General features: G+C 43.1%; 1 protein-coding gene across 1 annotated transcript in view; it reads left to right on the top strand.

The window, feature by feature from the left end:
• The window catches only part of cckbrb (cholecystokinin B receptor b), a 60,032-nt gene that overhangs the window by 20,487 nt on the left and 15,273 nt on the right, over positions 1-24,272 (top strand). The gene's annotated exons all lie outside the window — the stretch shown is intronic.

Genomic DNA, 24,272 nt, shown 5'->3' with positions numbered 1-24,272 from the left:
CGCCAAGAAGAGTGTGCTTTCTCCATTTTAGGCCAGCTACTCACTGTCAAACAGTTCCAGAGACTGTTGGGTCTCATGGCAGCAACTTCCAACGTGATACCTTTTGGACTGCTGCACATGAGGCCCCTGCAGTGATGGCTCAGGACCAGGGGGTTTCCCCGAGGGGCAACCCATTTCGCACAATCAAGGTCACGCGGCGATGCCTACGTGATTTGGTTATGTGGAAGAAACCTTGGTTCCTGTCCCAGGGCCCAGTGCTGGGAGCTCCTTGTCGTCACAAAACTGCTAACGACGGATGCTTCCCTCACGGGTTGGGGAGCGATCCTAGAGGGTCGCTCATCTCAAGGTCTGTGGGAAGACCATCATCGTTCCAGGCATATCTATCGCCTAGAGATGTTAGCTGTCTTCCGGGCTCTGAGGAGCTTTATCACAGGTCTCAGGGGACACCATGTGTTAGTGCATACGGACAACACGTCGGTAGTCGCCTATATCAACCACCAAGGGGGTTTGCGCTCGCGCCCATTATCCAATCTGGCACGCCATATCCTCTTGTGGTCCCAGGGCAAGTTGCTGTCACTCAGGGCAGCCTACATCCCCGGGGTCCAGAATATAGGAGCAGACACTCTGTCGAGACAGGGGCCGAGGCCCGGGGAAAGGAGGCTCCACCCCCGAGGTGGTGGAGCTGATATGGAGGGAGTTTGGCCAAGCATAAGTGGATCTGTTTGCGTCTCGAGAGACATCTCACTGTCCACTTTGGTTCTCCCTCACGCATCCAGCTCCTCTGGGACTGGATGCTATGGTACAGACGTGGCCGAGGCTACGTCTGTACACCTTTCCCCCAGTTGCTCTGCTCCCGGGAGTTCTGGAGAGAGTTCGCAGGGACCGGGTTTGCCTGCTTTTTATAGCCCCGCGCTGGCCGGGCAGAGTATGGTTTCCTGATCTTGTGTCCCTCCTCGACGGGCCTCCTCTGGAGCTACCCGTCAGGAGGGACCTTCTGTCCCAAGCAGGGGGCTCGATTTTTCACCCCCGACCGGAACTGTGGAACCTGTGGGCTAGGCCTCTGAGGGGGCCCAGCTCATAGAGTCAGGTCTCTCAACTGAGGTTGTTGAGACCATTCTACAGTCCAGAGCTCCCTCCACGAGGAAACTTTATGCCCTGAACTGGAGAGTATTCTCTTCTTTGTGTAGTGACCGTCGGTTGGATCCAGTCAACTGCCCAATTGGTACAGTTCTGGAGTTCCTGCAGGACCGGTTCACTGCAGGTCTGACCCCGTCCACCTTAAAGGTTTATTATGTGGCGGCCATATGTGCTTACCACATTCCTTTGGGTGGAATGTCTGTGGGGAAAGACCCTTTGGTATCTCGTTTCCCTCGTGGCACTTGGAGGCCTTCTGTCCTCCTCCCTTTCGAAAAGCGGACCAGGAGGCGAATAATTTGCTTTGCCCTGTTCGGGCGTTAGACGCGTATGTCCACAGAGCTGCCCTGTGGCGTAAAAGTGATCAATTGTTTGTATGCTTTGGGTCCCCTAACAAGGGAGGTCCAGTGTCTAAGCAAAGGATGAGCAAGTGGGTGGTTGAGGCTATCTCACTTGCTTATGAGGCGGCTGGGCAGCCTTCTCCTTGGGCTGTCCGGTCGCACTCTACTAGGAGTATGGCGGCCTCTAAGGCCCTTATATCAGGAGTATCTTTGCAGGACGTTTGTGATGCGGCAGGCTGGTCCTCACCGCACACCTTCGTCAGGTGCTACTCTTTAGACCTAGACTCTACTCCAGGGTCTCAGGTTTTGTCTTCCTAGTGCTGCTCACTTGATTGGTATAGACGTTCCCCATAGCGTCAATTTCGACGCAACGCGAGTTCCCTTGAAAGGGAACGCCTCGGTTACGACTGTAACCTCGGTTCCCTGAAGAGGGAACGAGCGTTGCGTTGCCTTGCCATATCTCCTTCATGCCTGTCAGCACGACTTCAGACTCTACGAAGCTTTCGTTTTCTGTTTCGGGCTGGCTTTTATAGCTTCCTGGTACGTGACGTCACCCGCCTCTGACGTTCCGCCACACCATTGGACTGATTTTACATGTGCTTCAAGACGTCATCACGCAAAGCGTTCCCCATAGCGTCAATTTCGACGCAACGCTCGTTCCCTCTTCAGGGAACCGAGGTTACAGTCGTAACCGAGGCGTTATTGTTTCCCAAAAGTCTTCTTTGCAGTCTTCATTAGGTCCTCACAAACAACATCTAATTTGACCCGCACTCAAACACTGGAGTTGTAGCCGAGGCCTAAACGACTTTGGTTTCGTTTCCTACATGCACTTTAAGCAGCAGACAAATCACTACAGATGGGGCCATCTGACCAATCAGAGTAGGCTTTTGGAAAGGAGGGGTTTAGAGAGACTGAGGTTACGTTTACATAACAACCCTCTACTAAAAATTGTCATTGGCAAAATGATCCCCATTCACACAGATGCGAGAAAACCACTAAAAACGCTGAGTTATTCATACCAGGCCAGTAATTGGTGATGTCACTTTGTAAAGAAACACTACGCATCTATATATTGAACACATAATACACACATGCGCATGACGTCACCGTTTTCACAAATTAAAATTTTTGTAGTATACAAGGAGATGATAACAGTATCGTTTTCACAAACTTGGACTTTGAAAAAGTCCGCGTATTCAAGCCCCCAAGTTGAAAAAGAGTGTTGTGTAAACGGACCCTGAATCTTCGAATGAGTGGTTTTAGGCTCTTTGAGAAATGAGGTGATGTGCAATCTATATTATGAGAAAATTAAAGTGTTTTTTTTTACCTTTAATATACGCAAACATGTTGTAGCAGACTTCAAAACTAAATTTGGAAAATTTTAAATAGCATAATTGGGGCACTTTAACAAAAATAAGACACTCTTTAAAGGGTCAATATATTATTCTTGGATTTTATCATTTATATTTTAAATCTCTATATTTTAATATATTGCTGTGGCTCAAAAAAAGGTTGACCAGTTAGGGTGAGAGCATTAAACGTAATAATAAATAAATTACAAAAATAAACTCACTAAATAAATCACACTGAATACAACTGAAAATCTAGAATATAAACACATACATATCAGAAAGCATAGAGACATGACACTTAAAGCAGCTGATCTATACTGTGACTGTCAACTGAAAAAATGTAAGAATGTAACACATTTAGAATGAATTGATTTTATTCAAGTCAAAAAATAGAAATAGTTCATGACAACAATCACACTTTAAGAAAAATACCAAGTTAGTTATTCCCCTCAAGTTAGTCATAGCACTGGTCATATATAACAATGACTTGGAGCATGTAAAATGCAGCTGACATGTGAGGAAACAAATTTATGCAAGTGTAAAATATTTATGCACTCACATTTGGCCTCAGATTCATAATTCACCCAACCAACTTTCATGATATTTTGATTCCCCTTGATTGTATTTTATTCATTATTCATCATTCTCTGGTTTGAGACCCATATTATGGCAAGCCGTTTTAACATTTAATCCTTAAAACCTACTATCTATTTTCATAATTTTTTAGATACTAGCAGGCCAGCTGACAGTCAGATAATCTTAGATGGGCCCTTTTCCCTTGCTCTTCCTCTCCTCTGCTCTTCCTCTCCTGTTCCTCTCCTCTGTTCTTCCTCTCCTGTTCCTCTCCTCTCCTCTGCTCTTCCTCTGTTCATTGTTTGTTCATGTTACTTCACAGTGCATTAACAATGTTAATAAATACAACTTTTGATTTCAATAATGTAGGCTATTAGTAGCCTAAATATTAAAATGAACATTAACAATGCTGTAGAAGTGCAGTTTATTAATAGTATGTTAACTAGAGTTTAATAAATGGAACATTATTGTAAAGTGTTACCGATTTTTTTATACACCGATTCAGACGTCTCGTGAGCTCAGTGTTGGACAGATCAGTTGTTTTAACCATTCATTAAAGTGAATGGTTCAAAGGAGTCATTTGTTTGTGTATCGGACGTGTCATTAGTGGATGTGTAGCCTGCAATGCATTGTGTGATTATCTCGGCAGTTTAGCACAATTCACACCCTGCGGTAATTCAGGAGAAAAAATCTCCACGTGAAAGTCATTCTATTCTACATCACTCACCGATCAAATAAGGCTTTGACGGGACAAAGATTTGCTTTGGTGGCCGCCAAAAAAAATCAATGCAGGAAAACCCCTGACAAGGCTCGTAAACATTGGCTGCGCTGTTTCTTACCTTGCTCTACGTTGACTTCACTAGTTCCAGCTTCACCATCACCACCTTTTTTTAAATATTTGTTTAGAAAATATCTAAGGCCTCTATTTTCTTCTTCTCTTTTCTTTCCTTTTTTGATCACCGGACTTGTGCTGACCGGACATTTTGAGCGTAGGGAACTTCAAATCAAATGACAACATCACATTTTTATCAGTAGTCAAACCATTTTTGTGTTGGGGGTGGGGGGGTTCTTTACCACTATTTTAAGGACAATTAGGAAGAAAACAAATAAAAAGCTTTTATGTAACTGCCGCTCATAAATGTGTTGAATGTACAGTAGGCTATAATAGACTACTTAACTGCCAATAATACAATTCAAACAACAGTTAAGTAGATCCAAAAACCGGTTCATACCCACCAGCCAAATAACCACAATACCCAGAGATTGGGATTTTTGGAGAGCATTCATAATTCCTTACAATCAAAAATACAGAATATTAATCTGCGTTTGAGAATGAGACTCATGTCAAAATAAGAGCATATATGCACTATATTACATATGCCTATTCATTTTTTTTAAAACTCTAATACCATTAAAAAGTAGGCTATTATTATATCGTTATTATAAAAACAGCCTTGTGCAATTCACTCCATTTTCTGTGTCATCTTTCTTTGATATGTTGTTGGCTCATTAATATTCAACATATTATTTGCATACTTATTATTTAAATAGTACTGGTATCTATTAGGGTAAGGATATCTTTGATTTAAAATGTTACTAGTAACTAAAAAAATAAACACTAGTTCTATTTTTTTCTTAACAAGTTAGGTATAATTAAATACTAGACACTTGGAATAAGTACTAGTATATAATAAATAAGAACTAGTATCTAATGAATAAGTACTAGTATCGTTAAAAAGGTACTAGTACCTAGAATAAACACTAGTATCTAACAAATAGGCATTAGTACCTAAAAAATAAGCACTAGTTGCTAATGAATTAGTTCTAGTACTTAATGGAATAGATACTAGTATATATATATATATATATATATATATAAAGTACTAGTAGCATGAAAATAGATACTAGTAGGTTTTAAGGATTAAATGTTAAAACGGCTTGCCATACCTGTATTCATAACCCAGTTCAATCTCTCCATGAATTGATTATGAGGCCAAAAGCATTGATGAAATAGCAGGGTTTTGGAAAGGGGAAGTTCAACAGCTAAAACAGTAGCTATGCGGCTCTAGAGGCGCTGTGTTGGAAGATGGAAATGGATGAGGGATGATGAGAAATCATAGTAATGTTTTGTTTACAGGACACAGAGCCAAGGCATTTAATCACATGAGCTGCAGTTTATCCCATCTAAGAACAAATATTCAGTTCACTTTTAAACAATATCCATCTGATTTAACGATCTGTATATCTTGCATACACATTTTAGATAATTTTAAGTGTGGTATACATCACGCTATAAGTTTAGTTTTTTTAGGTTCACAGTGTAAACACCCCAAAGGCATACAACAGCATAGTACAGATGAGAATGGATCATTAACCCTCTGATACATAAATGATCGCATCTAAAAAATATCTACTTTCAACCTTTATTATTATTATTATTACAATTATTATAAAATTATTTATTTTGAGAGAGTCTGTCTTCTGTAGAGGACACTATACATTTAGGGTTGCACTTTGCAGTCACTTCAAAATTATGATTTTGATATGCTAAAAACGATGCCATCGTTACTGTTCATATACTATTTCGTTTCTGACACACGCAGTAAGCGGTAGACCAATCACAAGAGACTGGGCCATCTGACCAATCAGAGCAGAGTAGACTCTTGAACAGGAGGGGTTTAGAGAGACTGAATCCTTTATCGAACTGTCAGAAAATGTGAGGAAAAGAGGTATCTTATGAGAAAAATTAAATGTTTTTGACCCTGGATTCACATAAATCTATTGTAGGAGACCTCCAAAACAAAATTAGGAATCTTTAAAATAGCATAATAGGGGCACTTCAAGCAATAATATGCCCTTTTAACCCATTAACCTACATAAATTGTGGTTTAAAATAACATAATAAATTATGATCTCTCTTTAAATAGAAAATATTCTAGATGTCCATATTGTGGGTATTTTATATCCCCATTTGTCCCTATTTCTACAAATATAAGCATTGAAGTCAACAAAAAGCCTTGAATAGTATGTCATTAAAATATCCATGTTGCATGGTTTTTATTTATTAATAGAGCTGAATGAAAATTCACATTGAAATACCCAATAAATAAAAGGCCCTCACATATGGTGGTTTGAAAGTAATATCACTCCCTGAATGGTTAGACATGTTTTTAAAGATCTACAAGTCTTCTAGCCTCAGAGGGTTAAATAAATGATCAATGACCAACAGTGTTTGGACACGCCAAACTGTCTTGGATGGTTTGAATAGCGATGTGACTTGCGAAAGTTGACAGTGCAGGTTTGTGCGAGAAAGGACATGTTGAGATATCATCCTAAAGCAAACATCTGTCACAAACGCCAAGACAGTGTTTGGACACACCATACTGTCTTGGATGGTTTGAATAGCAATGTGACTTGCGAAAGTTGACAGTGCAGGTTTGTGCGAGAAAGGAAGTGTTGAGATATCATCCTAAAGCAAACATCTGTCACAAACGCCAAGATTGCGTGGTGAAATATGCCGAAGAAGACATTTATCCACAGGGAGAAGAGCACAGAGGTAGTTGAATTGGATTAGAAGGTCCCTTTGTAACATTTCATTTGTGAAAGGAGATCAATCGTTTCATTCTCTGTAATCTAACTTATTGCCTCATAATTCTTTTCTCCTAACTAAGTTTTGATAGCACTCACCAGCGATTATATGTTTCTACTTTGTCTCAGCCTGTTTGTCTGGTCTTTGTGGGTGGTCCATCTAAGTTAGCTTAACAACCCTTGTGAAAAAAGAAGTGTGCTTAATTGCACTGAATGTGCACTTGTATTGTACTTTAAAGGAACACGGCGACTTTTTGGGACTTTAGCTTATTCACCGTATCCCCCAGAGTTAGATAAGTCCATACATACCCTTTTCATCTCCGTGCGTGCCGTAACTCTGTCTGACGCACACACCGCTAGCCTAGCTTAGTACCAAGACTGAAGGTAAACGGCTCCAGCTAGCATACTGCTCCCAATAAGTGACAAAATAATGCCAACATTTTCCTATTTACATGTTGTGATTTGTATAGTCACAGTGTGTACAAATAACAAGGTCACATGAGACAGTCATCTTCTAACCGTATACATACTGGGAACTATATTCTCAGAAGGCGAAGCACTGCTACTTGGGCGGAGTGATTTGCTCACAGCACCTGAGAAGCCCCGTGGTGAGGAGCAGAGAGTTCGCTCAGAGTTGGAGTAAATCACTCCACAGAAGTAGCAGTGCTTCGCCTTTTGAGAATATAGTCCCCTGAAGTGGAGCCAAGGTCAAGGTCAAAAACCTCACTAATGTGTGCGGCAAGGCTACATCCTGCCACATCACAAACATATTGTAGGGAACTCCTGACGATAATGTTTTAGAAGCAGCCATACTCCTAGTCTCTTGGTCACAGTGCCATGAGACTTAAGTTCCCTCAACTTAAAGGGACGTGGTAAGCAGCTAAGGCCGCCATGTACACCTTTAGTGTGGAGGGGGATAGACCTGTGGAGAAACGCTCCTGCAGGAACTCCAGCACTGCAACCACTGGGCAGATAACTGGGTCTGGCTAGTGCTCTCTGGACCAGGAAGTGAATAATATCCACTTCAAGGTGTAGAGTTTCCTCGTGGAGGGAGCTATGGAGTGGAGGATGGTCTCAACAATCTCAATTGAGAAACAAGAATTATGAGCTGGGCCCAGAGGAGAGCAGACGAGGAGAGACTTTAGGTCCGAGAACCGTATTCGGGCCTGCCAAAATGGGACTATTAACAGAAGACGGGCCCTGTCCCGACGAATTCTCTCCAGAACTCCCGGGAACAGAGAGATAGGGGGAAATGCGTACAGACATAACCTCGGCCACGTCTGCACCAAAGTTTAATAGGAGCTCCACCGCCTCGGGGTGGAGTATCCATTCTCTGGGCATTGGCCCCTGCCTCGACAGGATGTCTGCTCCCTAATTTATGAAAATGATTTTAAAAACCGGGATGTAAATGCCTTAAAAAGAGAGAAAATTCCCTTGGGCCCACAGGAGGATCTGGTGAGTCAGTTTGCATAAGTGACGTGACCTCAGACCCCCCTGATGGTAATGTAAGGGGCTGTTTACACCTGGCCACTTCATGTGTTTTCTCAGATCGGATAGCTATCTGATTTATCAAAACGATTCCATTTACACCTGGTCACATAAATGTGTTTTTGCGAAACGGATTTAAATCCGATCTTCAATTCCCGCGATATATGCAGATTTAATGGAGTGTACGTCACCGAAAGCAAAAGATATGAGCTGCATTTTATTGATCATCAGCTAAAATTTCAAAGACCGCAATAAAAGAGAGCGGCAACAGCCCTGGTAAGATCATTTCGTTTCTTAAGAATTTACTTTTAATGATGATGATTGTGTGTTAAGCGTCTACGACTTACTTTCACTTTGATTTGCGATAGTTTGCACGTTGGCTTAATGAATAGATGCTCAGCTTCTCATTTGAGGTGATGTGTTCCAGTAGCGTCGTCATATCTGGCTATAACATTACATATAGCCTATAACACGCTCTCACACGTTTATTTTTTTAGCATTTTTGGGAGGAGTACAATTTACATATGTGGTTTCAACAACCAGATGCATTTACACTTGTCCAGTTTTGTCTGGAATGCGGCCCAGACCACCTCCTGAAGTGGTTTAAGCGATCGGATTCAAATCCGTCTCGAATGCGTTTCGGAGGGCATTTACACCTGGGCCCGTATTCATAAAGAATCTTAATGCAAAGAGTAGCTCCTAGTGACAAAATTCTAAGAAAATTCTTAGAAATGTGGGCGTTTACTCTTAAAATTAAAGAAAAAATCCTAGTAAAGAAAAAAGTAATTCAGAAAGCATCTTAACCCTTAAAAGAGGTCTTAAGGTCAAAATTGTTAGGAGCACGGACGAGGACTTTTAAGAGGCTTAAGAGTTTCTTTAGCAGAGGAGAAAATGGCAGAAAGACGAAGAGGGAGAAGAAATGTGTTGCAGACAATGAGTTAATAAGACGCTATAGATTAGATCGTGCAGGGCTCATGTTTGTGACAGATCTTATTAGAGACACGCTAATATCTCCGATACAGCGCATATGCCATAGCGCCAGAAATGAAAGTAATCACTACATTACGATATTTGGCAACTTGGAAAATTCCACGTTTGATACATTAAAACCAACATTCAAACCACCACTTAAATAGACATGCCAGCAATCAGTGTTGGAAAGAGTGGAACAATTTTTATCATTCTAAGCCAAGCAAATACCTTATAGGAAATTAACAGCATGGTAAATAAAAATAAAAAGGATTTGTATACACATATATAATGTGTGTGTGTGTGAGTGTGTGTGTGTGAGAACGGTCAAATAGGAAAAATTACGCATGTAATTTCAAAGTAAAGGCTTAGAATAGACCCTATACTTAAAATCACTTTTTTTTCCCTTCTTGGACAACGAACCAATCACAGTCGTCAAAAGATTGTGTCATACATAACAACGGGGTCAACCCCGCCTTCTTACTAAGATGAAAGTTTTTGTCTTTTCCTTACTTAGAGTTGCTCTCAGATCAGTCCCGAATCGCTCTTAAGCTAAGACTCCTACGTAAAAGTTTTTAAGCTAAATTAAGAGTTTTCTGAGAGGATTCTTAGAATCTTTATGAATACGGGCCCTGGTCTTTTCACGATCGGATAGCTATCCGATCTGAGAAAACGCATGAAGTGGCCAGGTGTAAACAGCCCCTAAGAGACCACCGATGTGTTGTCCATGCAGACAAGCACATGATGGCCCCTCAAGTTTGGGAGGAAGTGTTTGAGAGCTCGAAACACCGCCATCATTTCTAGCCGATTTATGTGGCAAGAAAGTAGATGGTCCTGCATTGCGCCGATAGACCTTGTGCCAAGCGACCACTCATGATCACTCATGATCGCCCCCCAGCATTACGCAATGACAAGAAGCCCCCAACACTGGGCCTTGGGCTAGGAACCAAGGTTTCATCCACATGACTAAGGCATGTAGGTGTCGCTGCGTGACCTTGATCATGCGAAACAGATTTCCCCTCGGAGAAAACCCCTTGGTTCTGTGCCACCACTGCAGGGGCCTTATGTACAGGCCCATGAGACCCAACAGTCTCTAAAACTGTTTCACAGTGAATGACTGGCCTAGCCAAACTTTCTCATGTGAGACAAAACGACATCTCAATGCCGAACCGCCACCTGCTCGGATTGAGCTATGATAAACCTAGGCCGAAGGAAAGAACCTGATATTGGTACACTTCGCCCCCAAAAGTGAACCTCTGGGACTTCCTGTGATGAGGAGGATAGATGGCTACATGGAAGGACGCGTCCTTCAAATCTATCGTGACAAACTAGTCCTCAGACTGAATCTGTGACACAATCTGTTTGAATGTAAGCCCCCATCATTCTTTGGAACAGTGAAGTAACGGCTGTAAACCCCTGACTCCCTGCTGGGAGGAGGAACCCTTTCTATAGCCTCCTTTCGCAGGAGAGTCTGTACTTCTTGCTCCATAATCAGAGCCTGCTCGGGGTCCATCACCGTAGGGAGGACCCCTAGAAATCTGGGCGGACGAGAACCGCTGAATTCTGAACCCTTTTCTATAGTAAGCAGGACCCAACGAGATAAATTTGGCAGTAGCTTCCACACTGCCAGAAAATCTACTAGGGGGACCAGTCTCTGGCAGTGCTGCAACACTCCTCAAAGAGTCTTCCCAGAGGGCACTTTGGTGCCCTGTAACGGCGAACCGGCAGGGAACAACCGAACTGACTGTTCTACGACCCTCCTCGCAGAATCGCTGGTAAATGCAGGCACCTCGGTGCCCTGAAGTGGCGAACCGGCGGGAAACAACCTAACTGACTGCTTTACGACACTCCTCGGAGGATCGTCAGTGACTACGTTTACATGCTGTCAAATATCGGGTTATGGTCGGGTTAAGGTCACTATTTGGGTTTCTGAAACATTCGGAATAACCCGTTTACATGCGTGAGTAGAGAGAGTTACTCCTGTATACATGGAATTTGTAATCAATTGGCAATATCCCGATGTAAACGGCGACGCACGGTTAGCGTCTGGACGCACGGACAACGTTAAGACGCAATGTGCGTCAGTTTTCTCGAGCTGATATGGGGGCGTTCACAGTTTGCATGGATTGTCTCAGTCATTTGCGTTTGAATAGCGCACGCTCTCCGTGGGCGGGGTCACATTAAAACTTAATGAGATGAGATGAGAACGACTGACATCTCTCTCTTTTCATACATATTACATTAACTGTGAATATTTGTTTTTTATAAAAATTACTTCATTTAAAAGAAGAGAATTCAAGCTTCATGCCTGTGTGTCTGTCTGTATGCCTGTTTGACTGAGTATTCGCTGATTTACAGTTCATTTTCGGACGCGTTTCAGAATGGACTACACTGACAGAGAGAAAGCAGAACTCGCATCATGTTTATTTTTATTTATTTGGCAAAAAGCACAACACTTTGTTTTTATTGTGAGTATACACAAACATAATACACACTTAACAGGATCGATTGATGTATGAAACTTGTTTGTAATATCAAAGTCAACAGAGTATTTTGAGTCTCGTTTGAATTGATAAGAAAAAAAAACGAGCAAATCACGCCGGTGCGATAGCCGACCTCAGGGGGTTAATACAGACAACAGACAACTCCTCAAAGATAAGATGAGTACATATTACATTTTCTCAAAAATTAAATGCAGCCAAATTTCAGTCTAGATGAAAAATCTCAAAAGTATATTAATACAGACAACACACAACGCCTCAAAGATAAGATGAGTACATATTTTCTCAAAAATTAAATGCAGCCAAATATCAACCAGACAAGTAGAAACGGTTTAGGTGAAAGGCTGAATATTGTGTATTAATATAGACTTCAAATCAGAAGAGAATTTAACATTTAATTTCGTCAAAATTAAATGCAGCCAGAAACAAACAGACAATTGAATACATAGTTTGAATGACAGGCTGCATATTCTGATCATTCATATTATAATATCAAACAAAAAGAACCATAGCCTAAATAATAGTATGCAAACACTAGTTTGCACACAATCATAAGAGAAAGAGAGAAAGGGAATTCCCATGTGCTCAGTTCCCTGCATATATATATACATTGCGGACCCATTATCTACACGTTGCCTCGGCAAACGCGAGATCTGAGCCACTAGATTCTTATTGCAGATATGTAGACCCATAATCTACGCGCTGCCTCGGCAAACGCGCAATCTGAGCCATTCGATTCTTATTGCAGATATGTAGACCCATAATCTACGCGCTGCCTCGGCAAACGCGAGATCTGAGCCACTAGACTCTTATGTCTATGAAAGCCAAGAGGGCCAAAAACATCACAAAAACAACATGTATTTAACACGTATTTAACATAATGAAGGGCAGGGAGGAACAGACAATTGCTTGCCATTATACTCCTGTCTAGATATATATTTATGCATGTGGACAAACAACAATACATAGACAGAGACAGTTTCACACAGTGAAAGTATATATATTAAAAAAATTATGCTGAAGTGTACTTCTTTTTCACAAGAGAACGCCTCGCTTTCGACTGTAACCTCGGTTCCCTGAAGAGGGAACGAGCGTTGCGTCGAGAAATGACGCTGTGGGAACGCTTTGCGTAATGACGTCTTGAAGCACATGTAAAATCAGTCCAATGGTGTGGTGGAACGTCAGAGGCGGGTGACGTCACGTACCAGGAAACTATAAAAGCCGGCCCAAAACAGAAACGAAAGCTTCGTAAAAGTCTGAAGTCGAGCTGACAGGCATGAAGGAGATATGGCAGGGCGACGCAACGCTCGTTCCCTCTTCAGGGAACCGAGGTTACAGTCGTAACCGAGGCGTTCCCTTTCAAGGGAACTCCCGTTGCGTCGAGAAATGACGCTGTGGGAACGTCTATACCAACGCCTCCATAGCTACAAATGTCTGTCCAGTGTGAAATCCGTAGAGCAGCACTAGGAAGACAAAACATGAGACCCTGGAGCAGAGTCTAGATCCAGAGAGTAAAACCTGACGAAAGTGTGCGGTGAGGACCAGCCTGCCGCATCACAGACGTCCTGTAATGAAACTCCTGAAATAAGGGCCTTAGAGGCCGCCATACTCCTCGTCGAGTGCGACCGGACAGCCAAAGGAGAAGGCTGCCCAGCCGCCTCATAAGCAAGTGAGATAGCCTCGACCACCCACTTGCTCATCCTTTGCTTAGACACCGGGCCCCCTTTGTTAGGGGACCCAAAGCACACAAATAATTGATCACTTTTACGCCACAGGGCAGCTCTGTGGACGTAAGCGTCTAACGCCCGCACAGGGCACAGCAAATTATTAGCCTCCTGGTCAGCATTTTGAAAGGGAGGAGGACAGAAGGCCTGCAGAACAACAGGTCTGACCACATTAGTGGGGACCTTGGGGATATAACCCGGTCTCGGATGAAGGAACGCTTTAACCATACCCGGAGCAAACTCTAAGCATGACGGAGCCACCGACAATGCTTGAAGATCCCCTATTCTCTTGAGAGAAGAAATAGCCAGAAGGAAAAGAGCTTTCAGAGTAAGAAACTTCTCAGGAACCTCCTCAATGGGCTCAAAGGGGGCCTGGGATAAGCCTTGTAGCACAAAGGACAAATCCCAAGGTGGCACCCTAGAGCGAACTGCAGGCCTCAGCCTCCAAGTGCCACGAAGGAAACGAGATACCAAAGGGTCTTTCCCCACAGACATTCCACCCAAAGGAATGTGGTAAGCACCTATGGCCGCCACATAGACCTTTAAAGTGGACGGGGTCAGACCTGCAGTGAACCGTTCCTGCAGGAACTCCAGCACTGTACCAATTGGGCAGTGGACTGGGTCCAACCGACGGTCACTACACCAAGAAGTGAATACTCTCCACTTCAGGGCATAAAGTTTCCTCGTGGAGGGAGCTCTGGACTGTAGAATGGTCTCAACAACCTCGGTTGAGAGACCTGACTCTATGAGCTGGGCCCCCTCAGAGGCCAAGCCCACAGGTTCCACAGTTCTGGCCGAGGGTGAAATATCGAGCCCTCTGCCTGGGACAGAAGGTCCCTCCTGACGGGTAACTCCAGAGGATGCCCGTCGAGGAGGGACACAAGATCGGGAAACCATACTCTGCCTGGCCTGCGCGGGGCTATAAGAAGTAGATGGACCCGGTCCCTGCGAACTCTTTCCAGAACTCCCGGGAGCAGAGCAACTGGGGGAAAGGCGTACAGACGTAGCCTCGGCCACGTCTGTACCATAGCATCCAGTCCCAGAGGAGCTGGATGCGTGAGGGAGAACCAAAGTGGACAGTGAGACGTCTCTCGAGACGCAAACAGATCCACTTGTGCTTGGCCAAACTCCCTCCATATCAGCTCCACCACCTCGGGGTGGAGTCTCCATTCCCCGGGCCTCGGCCCCTGCCTCGACAGAGTGTCTGCTCCTATATTCTGTACCCCGGGGATGTAGGCTGCCCTGAGAGACAGCAACTTCCCCTGGGACCACAAGAGGATATGGCGTGCCAAGTTGGATAACGGGCGCGAACGCAAACCCCCTTGGTGGTTGATATAGGCGACTACCGATGTGTTGTCCGTATGTACTAACACATGGTGCCCCCTGAGATCTGTGATAAAGCTCCTCAGAGCCCGGAAGACAGCTAACATCTCTAGGCGATTGATATGCCAGGAACGATGATGGTCTTCCCACAGACCTTGAGACGAGCGACCCTCCAGGATCGCTCCCCAGCCCGTGAGGGAAGCATCCGTCGTTAGCAGTTTGCGACGACAAGGAGCTCCCAACACTGGGCCCTGGGACAGGAACCAAGGCTTCTTCCACATAACCAAGGCACGTAGGCATCGCCGCGTGACCTTGATTGTGCGAAATGGGTTGCCCCTCGGGGAAAACCCCCTGGTCCTGAGCCACCACTGCAGGGGCCTCATGTGTAGCAGTCCAAAAGGTATCACGTTGGAAGCTGCTGCCATGAGACCCAACAGTCTCTGGAACTGTTTGACAGTGAGTAGCTGGCCTAGCTTTACACTTTTCACAGCTGCAAGGATGGAATCTATCCGTGGCGGTGACAGGCGCGCCTGCATCGACACAGAATCCCAAACCACGCCTAAAAAAGTGGTCCTCTGAAGTGGAGAAAGCACACTCTTCTTGGCGTTCAGACGTAACCCCAGCTCTTTCATGTGGGCGAGAACAACATCTCGATGTTGAACCGGCAACTGATGCGACTGAGCTAAAATCAACCAATCGTTGATGTAGTTCATGATGCGAATACCCTGGAGGCGCAGAGGCGCCAGAGCTGCATCCACGCATTTGGTGAAAGTGCGGGGTGATAAAGCCAGGCCGAATGGAAGAACTCGATATTGGTATGCTTTGCCCCCGAAAGCAAACCTCAGGAACTTCCAATGACACGGATGGATGGATATATGGAAATATGCGTCCTTGAGGTCTATCGTGACAAACCAGTCCTCGGACCTGATCTGTGGCACGATCTGCCTCAATGTTAACATTTTGAACTTGAGCTGCATGACTGACTCGTTCAGAACTCGAAGATCTAAAATGGGACGCAATCCCCCGTCCTTTTTTGGAACTATGAAGTACCGGCTGTAAAACCCGGTTTCCCTGCTGGAGGGAGGTACATATTCTATGGCCCCTTTCTCTAACAGAGTGTTCACTTCCTGTTCCATAACCAGAACCTGCTCGGGGCCCACCACTGTGGGCAGGACCCCCATAAACCGAGGTGGGCGTTTCTTGAATTGTATCTGATACCCTTTTTCCACGGTCTGCAGGACCCAACGAGAAACATTTGACAGTAGCTTCCACGCTGTCAAAGATTCTACTAGAGGTACCAGCCTCTCGAGACTGGTTTCTGGATTTTGTTGCTGTTGAGTAGTCTGTTCGACGCCCTGTAATGGCGAACCGGCAGGGAACGACCGAACAGACTGCTCTAGCACCCTCCTCTGAGGGGGCGGGCATCCCGAGGCCACTACGTTTCCGGGTGGACCTTGAGATATGTGCTCGCCGGAGACCGCTGCGCCCTGTAACACCAGAGGTGGCAGGGTTGGCAGACAGGTCCCCTGAGGGTACCGAAGAGAGACGGGCACCGTAAAAAGAGGTGTTAACCGCTCTGCTTCGGGGGGAACTACCCTCATTTGTCCTGGGTCCTCGGACGTCAGGACTTCTTCCCAGCAGCCTTCTTAGCAGTAATAACGGTCCTCAGATCCGTTCTACCCCTCGAAGACTGCTGGGTTTGAGCGCGCCCTCCGTGTCCCCGAGGTTTTTGTGGGGGAGCACGGGAGGAAACGCTCTGCTTCTGAGTGGCACGGTGCTCAGCGCTCTTTTTAGAGGAGTGAGGCTGCTCCCGCCCAGCAGCCTCATAGAAAGAACGGCGGGGGAGGAGTTTTTGCAATGCAGCTGCCTGTTTAGCAGCTTCCTGAGATTTAGCTACCGCACTGTTTACTGCATCGCCAAATAAACCCACAGTGGAAACCGGAGCATCTAAGAGAACGTGCTTTTCTTTCTCTTTTATATCACTCAGGTTGAGCCACAGATGCCTCTCAGTGGCCACCAGGGCTGCCATAGACCGCCCGATTGATTTAGCGGTCTCCTTGGTGGCCCTGAGAGACAAATCTGTGGCTCTGCGTAATTCAGCCACTGTATCGGGACCAATTCCCCCGCCCTCCTCTAAATCCCCCAATAATTCTGCCTGATAGGCTTGCATAATGGACATCGTATGCAGACACGCTGCTGCTTGACCAGCGGCTGCATAAGATTTATGAACCAGAGATGAAGTATATTTTACTGGCTTAGAGGGAAGTGAAGGAGCTTTCAGGGAAGATGCCGTTGCTGGAGAGAGATAGCTCGCAAGCGTCTCCTCCACCTTCGGCATCTCCCCATAACCATAATCTTTATATTTCTGAATAGATGAATAGTGAGATGTTTGTGGTGCATACACTCTGTATGAAACCGGTTTTCCCCACGATCTCGACACCTCGGTGTGGAGATCGGGGAAAAACGGAAGGCTTCTTCGCTGAGGCTGAGCACGAGATGGCAGGAAGCGTTCGTCGAGCTTACTTTTCGAACGAACGTCCTGCCTATCCTCTGGCCACTCAATAGATAGTCTGTCAACTGCTCTAGTAATAACATCGAGCAGTTCCTCAAACGCATGAGACTGAGGTGGCGAATCCTCAGACTCAGCTTCAATACTCACAACATCCAACTCCTCAGAGCTGGATAGTTGCAGTATTGGTGCCTCTATCGGGGGGGAAGAAACGCAATGCGTGCTTCCACACCCTGATGAGAGGCACTGGATCTGTCAGATTGATGCTGAGATAAGGCAGAGCCCGTCTCAACATCCACTGACAGATCCATTTGCGAACCCCAGGTCTGAGATCGCCGCCGAGCCTCAGCCGCGGCGGGACCCGAGCCCTGGGGAACGTGGTCGGGATTGAACCGAGCCAACCGGGATTGGAGCGTACGCAATGGAAGCGCACCAAATAACAAGGACAGATTTCAACACAGAGCGCAACTGAAGACTCAGAAAGCTTTCGTTTCTGTTTTGGGCCGGCTTTTATAGTTTCCTGGTACGTGACGTCACCCGCCTCTGACGTTCCGCCACACCATTGGACTGATTTTACATGTGCTTCAAGACGTCATCACGCAAAGCGTTCCCACAGCGTCATTTCTCGACGCAACGGGAGTTCCCTTGAAAGGGAACTGTTGTCAGTTTCATAAATACTCGTAGTTATGAAAAGAAGGGCTCTAGTTGGGTTTTCAATGACTTGAACTCGTAAAGCTTCTACAAAGGAATATGAAGCACAATATAATAGATTATATCATAGAGATCAAAATAGTAAATTAATCCAACCAGCAATGATGACACATGCTGTTTTAAAGCCAGGGACACAACAAGTCGACGATCGTCCGTCTGGCAGTGTCGGACCGGTTTTGAACATCGACCGACTTGGTTTGTTCAGTGTGTTCCACACCGTTGACTCTATTTGGACGGCTTCTGTGTTTTTGGGGGCTGATTCAACATGTAGAATTGGTGTCGGTGAGAGAGAGAACTCTGATTGGCTGTTCAGTTTACCAAACGAGTCAGTGCACGAGAATAATAGCAAAACAGCTTGCAAAAAAGTCAAGACTCCGCTGTTCTTATTTTACATCATCTTACCTGAGTGTTCCTGGACGAATATTTTCATAGTAACATGAGCCGAATGGAATAAAGAAAGTGATCAGCATGATTGATATTCAAAATGGTAAGCACGTGGTGCTAATTTGTTATGGTTTGTGTATCTGCAGCCTACAGTGTTGGTTTCCCTTTTTATACAAATATCTCCTTACAAAGAGGCGCATAACGCATAAATGCTAGTTGACAGTTGCCTGCAGTCCTTTCAGTGTGCTCAAGCACAGCTTTTTTTTCCTGACGCAGGTGACACGAGGCGACAACACAGTCAGCTTTCATCAGCGCTAGTTCTTTAGCGTTGGTTTGGTGTGTCCCTGCCTTTAACTCTAAATCAAGTCAATCCCAAGGCCAGTGAAGCCCACGACTATGACAGAATTTACAGAAAACAGTTTAGTTCACGCTTCTCCCACATAGTTAGGCTAAAGCTTCCCACAGAAAGTAGTGCCATGCAGAGAGTACTTGATAAACGCGGAAGCATTCTTTGCAACAACGGGAAAGAGAGAGATTATATCGATTTTAGTCAAGCCAGTCACATGAGATCAAAGTCCTGAGGATGTCAGCAGCATTTTGGTGGATCTAATCCTTTAAGACTAGAGGCTACAGGCTATCAGTAATGGAGCACACACAGAACCCTGCACTGTAGTCAAAGGTGGCCTCAATTGATTGCTTTAGCCTGACTAAGCCACAAACAGGATATGACTGTTCACATCCCATAAGCCTCCCTGCTCATGCTGGCTCACATTGACTGCTCTCTGCAGATGCAGTAATGGAAAACAGCTGGAATACATAGAACTTTGCCCAAAAAATGGCTTCTTGTCAATGTCTGATAGTTAGGTCCAAAAATTAAGGCTTAGTATTCAGTTCTGTTTTTGTAAGGTTTGTGAAGCTTTTCTATGTCAAATATCACTACAGCAAGAGCAAATTAAGTCTTAAATGGCTTAAATTTGTGCACGCACACACACACACACACACACACACACACACACACACACACACACACACACACACACACACACAAAAAGAGTCATAAATGTTAAAAAATTTAAAATGTTGAAAAAATTCATTTTTTAACAAAACAAATTGCAGTCAAATGCTCAGAACAAACATATAATCCTACTCGATCCGGGATGCCATTAGAGCTTGTTGTCAAACTTTAGATTAGGGTCCAATTCTCACTATTAAAGGTTGTATCAGCGATTTCAGGCCCAAAAAAGGCCCAAACATAAATGATCACATTTATCTTATCTTTCTTAACGATACGCTTGCTGCCCACCCCATAAGCAGGCTGCCAAAAAACGCATCTCTGTAGGCAGCCTAGGCTCTGAGATCTGCAACAAAAACAATTGGTTTCACCAACCACTCAAAACCAAAATACAGTGAGGAAAATAAGTATTTGAACACCCTGCTATTTTGAAAGTTCTCCCACTTTCCAAAATCCAGAAAACACAATATATGATTTTTTAACTATTTATTTGTATGATACAGCTGCAAATAAGTATTTGAACACCTGTCTATCAGCTAGAATTCTGACCCTCAAAGACCTGTTAGTTTGCCTTTAAAATGTCCACCTCCACTCCATTTATTATCCTAAATTAGATGCACCTGTTTGAGGTCGTTAGCTGCATAAAGACACCTGTCCACCCCATACAATCAGTAAGAATCCAACTACTAACATGGCCAAGACCAAAGAGCTGTCCAAAGACACTAGAGACAAAATTGTACACCTCCACAAGGCTGGAAAGGGCTACGGGGAAATTGCCAAGCAGCTTGGTGAAAAAAGGTCCACTGTTGGAGCAATCATTAGAAAATGGAAGAAGCTAAACATGACTGTCAATCTCCCTCGGACTGGGGCTCCATGCAAGATCTCACCTCGTGGGGTCTCAATGATCCTAAGAAAGGTGAGAAATCAGCCCAAAACTACACGGGAGGAGCTGGTCAATGACCTGAAAAGAGCTGGGACCACCGTTTCCAAGGTTACTGTTGGTAATACACTAAGACGTCATGGTTTGAAACCTGGTGAAAAACTACAGGAAACGTTTGACCTCTGTAATTGCAAACAAAGGCTACTGTACCAAATATTAACATTGATTTTCTCAGGTGTTCAAATACTTATTTGCAGCTGTATCATACAAATAAATAGTTAAAAAATCATACATTGTGATTTCTGATTTTTTAAAAAAAAATTTATTATGTCTCTCACAGTGGACATGCACCTACAATGACAACTTCAGACCCCTCCATGATTTCTAAGTGGGAGAACTTGCAAAATAGCAGGGTGTTCAAATACTTATTTTCCTCACTGTAAATAGTGTTCCAACCAATCACCGACAGGGGGTGGGTGTTGTGAGGTTGTTCTCCGGTGTTCTCTGACTTTGCGTGCAGCCGTGCACGAGCATGTATTTTATTGCTGCTCATTATACATCAAGTAGAGGGCGATGTGGTGTAGGCCCCCAAGCACAATGTAATAGGCACACTGAAGGCTCATGGCACAATATAATAAGTTACAATCACTGTCACAATCAAAGTCTGGTAAATTATGGTAGAGATACCAAACACTATAGAACTAGAGGCCAATCTAATGCAACCTATAGCCTAATGACATGGCAAGACGCACAAGCTCTTTTTCTTTTCGCTTATTTTCTCTTATTCAAGTTCACAGCACAAACCTGGCATGCATTGGGTGGACACCAGTCTCTTCACTTCTCTGGGTTCAAGCAGCATGGCAGACCAAGCGAAACGTAATTATTATTATTATAAAAAAATGTTTTGGGCATTCTGTCTCTTCTCCGACCCTGCAGCTCTCTTGGTTAGCTTAGTGTTAGCTTGGTACCGGTCCAGGTGTTTCTTCAAGTTGCTTGTGCTATTTCTCGATGTAGAGAGTTCCCTCTGTGTCACACATTGATTGCACTTGACTATTATGTTCTTGTTACCTTTTCTCTGACAAACTGAAAATAATGAGAGTATGTCCATCTCACAAATAGAATATGTCCCTGCAGTTATCTCAACCATTGAAATCCAGCAACAGGAAATATAAATACTATTTTACCCGCCTATTTTTTTCTCTGGTGCTGGAATATCTCTTATTGTTGGACAATTCTTAAAATCCAAAAAGGTCCCATTTTATAATAAGTGGCTTTAAGTACTATGTACTTACGTACATTGGAAAATAAGTACAATGTACTTATTGTGTTCATGTGGTATTGTAAAACACTTTTGCTGCTATTGAGGTGTGATACAGGTTTTAAGGGTGGATTAAGGTGTAAGGGAAGGGTCAACAGTGTAATTACTAATGTAATTACATACATTTATTACAGCTGTAATTACATGCAGGTATTTTCAAAATTTAAATACAATGTAAAAACAATGTATGTACACAATACGTCCAATGTATAAAATTATTAATTTCAATGTAAGTACATAGTACTTAAAGCCACTTAATATAAAGCAAAATTTTATTAGTACTGTGTTATATTACTGAGTTATAAAAAATAAATATATTACTGTAATGGCGTTACTTTTGTAATGCATTACTCCCAACACTGCTATTAACTACAACTTTTGCCTCAATAAACTCCTGATTACTGCTTATTAACTCTTTCCCCACCATTGATGGACCTTGAACTAAAGTGTCACTGAACTTGTTCCTGACAAAGTCAGCATGAAAGGGATTGTATATCCGAGTGAAACGGCTTCTCAAAAAAAAAAAAAAACTATGACCGTAGGACTTGATTTTATATACCGGGTGTTCATTGGATGGTTGTGGTTTGCTATTGCTGTGATGTCATGTGAGTGACAGATTGATTCCGCCCTCACGCCAGTAAACAGATCATAAGAGAATAGATGAGTTGTTGATGCAAGAGGGATGGGAAGATGTTTTAAAGATGTAAAGGGCACATGGATTTAAATATATATATATGTATATATATATATATATATATATATATATATATATATATATATATATATATATATATATATATATATTGATGTGCACGGATAAATCATTTAAAATAAACTGCAATTTTACATAAAAAGGAGAACTGTCAAACTGTGTCACGTCAAAGCAAACATTATTTTACTCTTGGAAAGTATACTGTATGCAGTTAGTGTACAGTAAGTATACTTGCAGTAAGTATACTGTATTCAGTGTAGACAGCATCAATGATTATAATGGGTTCTATTTTCTTTTGGCACAACACTCACATCCGGTGTAGACGTGTCAGCAGTTACGTGACTGAACACCAGTGGGCGGGGCATGGTGCGATGATGTAAAACTATCAGTGCTCTAGAGGCAGTCATATGCAAATGGCTTTGCCCAGGTGTGTGTTTTTATTTATTACATTTTATCAGATGAAGTTTAATAAAGAATTAAAATGTCAGGCCATAACCACTTTAGACAATAAGGGGTGTGTGTTCATATTCAGAATAATAGTGTAAATATGTTTTTTAATGACTGATTCTCACAATTCTACATTTGGTACCCTGAATCTTTGGTTACATCACTGAACTTTCCTTTTTTTCCTGTCCAACTAAACAAATAATTTGAAATGTCATATAAAATTCAATAACATATCTACTTTGATCATTAATATGTTTTGCTGTTTCTTTTTATTTATTCTGTGGCATTACAATGATTGTATCTTGTCTAGCATGAAGTGTCATGTCTTTATTAAACTCAGCGGAAATGAATTTTAATCCACGTCAGCTCTGTAGGAACTACACAGATTCTGATAAGATGCATACAGTCTAGTATTAGCATAATAAATCTTGAAGGTATGAAACATTTATGCAAACTTTATCTGATCCTGACTTAAAATGTATTCGTTTTTTTCAGTTTTTTTTGTAGCCGTACAACACAGCCTGTTTATGGTAAATATAATAATGCTAGCCATATGGATAGATCACTATCATTTAGGGGTTGAATACTCTGGAACTTTCGGTTCAAACATATAAATATGAAGTGGCAAATTAAGGGATCCATGTTTATGATCCCATTAAATGAATACATTGGAAGTTTATGACGTTCGTGCAGAATTACGATTCATATTCTAATATTGTTTTGCTGTAATTCTGCAACTTTTCTCCATTAATCACTGCAGTTCCTTCTTGATTGATCAACTTTCCAATTACACATCAGCATTTCAGTTACAGATATCAAGTTTCCAACTCAATGCTTAAATAAAATGACAGGCTGTAGCAGGAAGAATGGTTCTCTGTGTCAAAATTGAGATTTATGGCCACATAGATCAGCTAAAAAAAACAGAATCCATCAGCCATGTCTGAAAAACACACAGCAAGTGTTTGAGTGAGCTGTTATACTTACTGGAGATGTTATTTAATGATGGCTGGAATTTTTCCATTACCAGCACACGGTTGCATTGAGAACCATTAGAGGCATTCCGTTTATTAATCTAATACGAATCCCAGTCCCATTACTTGCTAATTAAAATCTCTACCCAAAATGTCACAATGAGCTTCAAATTGTTCAAATGTTTTTCTTAGGTCATTTATTTCCTCTCTGCACAATTTAGAAATAACTACATTTATCTGTGATTCATATATAAATATATCATTTACATCAGGAAATTGTTGACAGTGTGGAAAATGAACCCAAAAAGTAATTAAATGAGAGTGTGGAGGCTTTC

This window comes from Leuciscus leuciscus (assembly GCF_965113295.1).
Source record: "Leuciscus leuciscus genome assembly, chromosome: 7".
Lineage (NCBI taxonomy): Eukaryota > Metazoa > Chordata > Actinopteri > Cypriniformes > Leuciscidae > Leuciscus > Leuciscus leuciscus.
The sequence above is the reverse complement of the archived record's forward strand: the minus strand, read 5'-3'. Positions and strand labels throughout refer to the sequence as shown.